Raw genomic sequence first — 5,138 nt, 5'->3', positions numbered from 1 at the left:
TTAATTTGACTCGAATAAAACTGTGAGTCGTTCCACGGCCTCTCGTCCTCCTCCTCCATTGGAGACAAAGGAACATGGGAAATATGCAAAAATATACATATCTACAGTTATATCCGTATATGAATATAAATATGCATATATTTTATATAAATATTATATATATATGCACAATTATACCTATGGCATGCGCAAATAACGTCGAAAAAAACTTTAAAAAAGAGGCTGGTTAGGATACCAACAATTACCACGTGCCTCTTTTCTTCCTTTCCAGATCATAGAATACAGCTAAATACAAACTGCGAGAGCAGTGTCATTTCCGACAAATGTGAATTTCAAGCTAGAGATGCAAGTATGTATTTATATCATTGCACTTTGACCGATCAGAGGGCAGGTAAACATAAATTGGTGCAGAATGAGTAGCCGTTTTTCTGAGGCACACGGGCTGGGTGATTGTGTAATGAACCAAAAGTGTTTTTGGTGTGAGTCCACTAACATGGCTGTTTATGCGCCCTAACTTGAACAATTCAACCGACCCGACAGATTTCGATGCTGGTATTCCGAGGAGTTGGATATCATGATGACTACAAGCATAACAGTTCTGCTAGCTAAACCAGGAGTTCGCTTGTTTAAACGGCGATTTCTGCTGCCTGCGGTCGCTGATAACTGCGACGCGTGTACGCCAGTTTGCCGAGCAGTTTGCCAGCAGTGCAGAGGTCACTGATCCGCGAGGCGGTCTGTGTGGGATCGTGCTTGGCGCCGAGAGCGCGACCATAGCCCGGTTCTGGCCAAACCACTCCATTCGTTATTGACCCTCGCACGTGTCTGCAGGCGCTCTGATACGCCTGACCGCGCGCGCTCATGGCTCGGGCGTTGACAATGTCGCACGGTATGCGAGGTTATTGGAGGCTGTCGGGTTAGCACGATTGAATGGACGGGGAAAGGGCAAGGTCATCCTACAATAGAGATCCTTAGAGTGAGGAAATTCGGATGTATTGCACTTCCACAGAACGTTTTAACGGCTGAATATGCGATCCGATGGGGGCCAACCGCACACGCTCTGTGGAACTTCACTAGAAAAGAGCAACACTTGCACGTTGCAAGGTCCGAAAAACCGAACGACTTAAATCTCGGATATGATATTGGGATTCATAGCAGGTCGTCTGGGCCAGTTCCGAAAAATATCGCACCCACGATCAAATTCAAGATTCACATCAAGTTTAACGCTGGTTGTATGCCAGTGAAATGTTACATCCGATTGACGCATGCGAGTGAATGAAAGACCCCGGCAAATCAGCGTATTCCATCACAAATGCCTCCAAAAATATCAACTTGACAAGCCCATTCTTCTGACTGAGATGAGCAGTTTCATTGGTCAACTTTATGCGGAAAATCTAGCTATGAAACTTGCAACTTAATGGGAGAGAAGACTAACATGTCGTAGTTTGAGATCAATTGAAAGGCCCTGTAACAAGGTGTGTTTCGAGATGCATAACCTTGTGGGAAACATTAACGGGTGAGATATCCTATCGAATCAAATTCAAAGACAAATCAAAGTCAAAGCACGAGCTGAGTTCCTGAGGCCGTTATTTATATGACATTTTGACTGATGTTAAGTGATCTTCCGTGTGCTACGGCCTGGGAAAATGACTTTTGACAACCTGGAGTTTGAGCTTCCGCACTCGTAAAAAAGTCCCGGACCGGTGACACATGACTGATAAAGCACCGAACAGCGCGTTTTCACTGGACACTCTCACTCCAGAGTTGGTTTCCCAGCCCCCACAAACGAAAATCCGTAGACAACTGCAATACTGACACCACCTCCTGTACAAATACAACTGAGGTACAGCCACCGGCAAATGCTGCGCCAGGGCTAATTAGGACTGGACAAACGGAACGAGCCCAGACAGGCTCAATTCATTATCTGCGACGGCATACGCGGAAAAAGCGCACTGTATGTTCCGTTGGGCATGAACTTGGTTCTGCCTAGGTGGTACCTCAGGTTCACCAGTTATATATCAAGAGCTCGGTGCTGGCAGGGCCTGGGCCGGGCTGCGCTGCTATATATAATCTGCTCAGTCCGGGCCCTGATAAGTTGCTGGCTAAGCAAGATCTTTCTCAGGAACAAGAACTTTAAGAACTGATTTTGAATCGCGTTTTAAGCGTCAACCGCGGATACCCACCGTGTGCACGTAGTTTCTTAATTTCTCTAACGTTTTTCAACACAGCCTGCGGAGCGCAAATGGCGCAGCTGCTCACAAAATCCTCCGTGGTAAGTGTGTAACCCCGGCACCATGACACTGACCGTTTGTATCAAATTAATCGTTATCCTCGCTACGAAAGTGCGCGTCGCCAACAACACCGGTCGGAGATGCTGGTGATGTAAAGCTCAAGATGGGGGGCCTAGGTGACACGTGCAGGCTGGACGCGTGGCCCAGGCCAGATATCAGATACCTTTCCGCAGCGGACACGGCTAACTCGTCTGTCAGATGGCAGGCTGTTACAGTCAGGCCAAGCGCCTGGTTCTACCAGAAAAATCAACTGGTTAATATGCGATTGTGTATTGTACTGATTCTTAGACGATACATTGACACGAGAAAACACAGACACATATTACACTACAAAACACAACATGGCTCGGTACACACCACGCACGTACCATCACGTCTGTAGAGATAAAACAGTTACACAATGAGCATACATACACCGAGGTTAAGGCACTGTAGTAAGTTCCTTCCGCAAACCAAGCAGCCCAAACACTGTTCAACACGATCCATCCGCCGGGCGACGCGGCCCAGTCCGAAACGAGCGCGACCTTCCCTGTCGGTATCAACATCCCCGCGGCTGGCGGCGAGGGCCGATACTCGCCGGGTCAGCCGACACAGGGAGGCGGGGGCCTGCACAGGATGGTTTACAGCGACACAGTCACAGTTACGCCAACATAACTGACAGCGGAAATACAGTCGGAGCGGCTCCGCGCGGCCCGATCGGTGTCGGTCACAAACACATCACACACATAGCGAGTGACAACGGGTGATTTATTCCGACGGACTCAGCATCGATGACATTCGCGCGGCTGGACGGCACGTCGGCACTCGTGGCCTACCTCAGATCTAAGGTTCGCCGCCGGCGCTCACTACTCGTCGTCCGACGACGACACCATCGACGACGACGACGACGACGACGACTCTGATTCATGCCGATTACGACGCAACAACTCCTCCCAGACGTTGGTACGGAAGCCCTCAATGCCGGCCCATTGGACGATCCAGACGCAAGGCCGCAGCGCCGGCCGCGTCGTCAGGTAGCGCAGCAGCAGCTGCCACAGCGCCGGCGACGGCTGCGTGAGGCCGAGTGGCGTGTCCGGCCGGTCGACCAGCAGCATGTCAAGCAGGCGCGTAACGTGGCCGCGCCGCCGCCACGCACGCTGCACCGCCACCATGTCAACCACGTCCATGGCGAACGCTTCGGGTCCACCTTCGATTAGCTGACCGTGCCGCTTGAGCGCGACGAAGCCAACGGCCTCGGAGCGGATCCAGAGCAGCAACGCCGAGTCCTCGAGCGGCGTGGGCAAGATGGGCGGCTCGCCAGCAGCATCCGACCGCTCGCGCTCGCGGTACATGTACTGGCTGAGCAGGTAGAGTGCGGTGCGGTCAGCGGGCGTACGCACCGGACGCCAACCGTCGCGGTTGTCGGGCGCGCGGAGCAGCGGCTCCAGCTTGGTCCAGCGCTGGCCCACCTGGACGGCGGCACAGGCGTCGCACAGCGGGCAGAAGAGGCCGGGCAGGCCGCGCTCCAGGCCACTGCTTCCGTCCGAATCGGCCACTATGAAGCGGGTGGGCACCGCGAGTCGCGGAAGCTCGTACCAGGCCCGCGCACGCCGTTGGTCCTCCTCTCTTACACGAGACGCGCACGCGGGACGCGGACAGGACACTGCAACGGAGGGAGTCAGAGGGTTAGACTGGCCGCCACAGCGCCACGCAGGTACGGCCATTGTCGAGTGTGGGGAGAGGCATGAGGTAAAGGGTAGGGGAGCGGTTGAGAAGGTTGCAACGGTGCACGAAACTGCAGATAAGATTGTTGGTGACATCTGATGATCTGCAAACGCATTGGCTGCACTATTTAGTAACCAACAGGTCACAACAAATATCAGTCACACTGCTCCAACGAGGCGTAGAAGCCAGGCCAATGTACTAGCTTCCTTTTGTGCTTGGGGGGGGGGGGGGGTGCCAATTGTGTAGCCGATCGAAGGCTGAACCCAGACAGTCACCAGCTGGCGCGACGACGGCCGAACACCACCGACGAATACGAACACCTGCCGTGATGGCAACGATCAGGCCCGCGGTGTGACATGCACAGTGATAGCTCCGCACGCACGGAGGAAAGCCGACTCACCTTCATAGTTGCGGCTGCGGGACCGGACGAGCTGGTGCCGGTTGGCGGCCTCCTCCAGTCGCTGACACACGGTCAGACCATCCGTCTCTGCGACCACAGGCTGTGGAGCGGCGCCGTCCGAGGTCAGATGAGGTCATACAAACAGCATCGGTAACCCATCAAAGGGCCTTGTCGCTATCGCGGAAGGGAGAAAGACGGGGTGTCACCAGGACCGCGGGAGTTTTCTAACAAATGATTACATTAATTTTAATGTGATCATAACACATTACTAGCATACTTTGTGGGGTTACGTGCGCTGCAACGTTAAGCCTATATAACACAGCTGATCTCTGCCGCGCACCCAATCGAATGCAGCCAAGCGGCAGCCAAGAAGGCATCAACAGCTGACCGCATGCATTTTTGACTCCGGGCGATCCTATCCAATGACTCTTGTGGGCACGTGATCAGCCAACAGCGAACGGCATCTCCAGACGGGAGCACATCAGTGACAATAGTCCCACACAACTGAGATCACCCGGATGCTATGACACCCGCCCTGCACCCGGCGTCCACTGTCACCAGCGTGCCGCGGGAGGCGAGGGCGCTCACCTGCACAGCGACGGCCTCGAACGCGGCCACGGCGCGGAACACCGGCGCTAAACGGCGGGAGGCTCGCTTCATGCGCCAGGCGATGCGCGGGTGCTTGGGCGTTTTGAGGCTTGCGCACGACCTGTCGGGGGAGAACCCCCGGTCAGTACGGTGACTGA

Source organism: Pollicipes pollicipes, unplaced genomic scaffold, assembly GCF_011947565.3.
Source record: "Pollicipes pollicipes isolate AB1234 unplaced genomic scaffold, Ppol_2.1 Scaffold_5724;HRSCAF=6776_pilon_pilon_pilon, whole genome shotgun sequence".
Classification (NCBI taxonomy): domain Eukaryota; kingdom Metazoa; phylum Arthropoda; class Thecostraca; order Pollicipedomorpha; family Pollicipedidae; genus Pollicipes; species Pollicipes pollicipes.
This window is presented reverse-complemented; position numbering follows the sequence as displayed.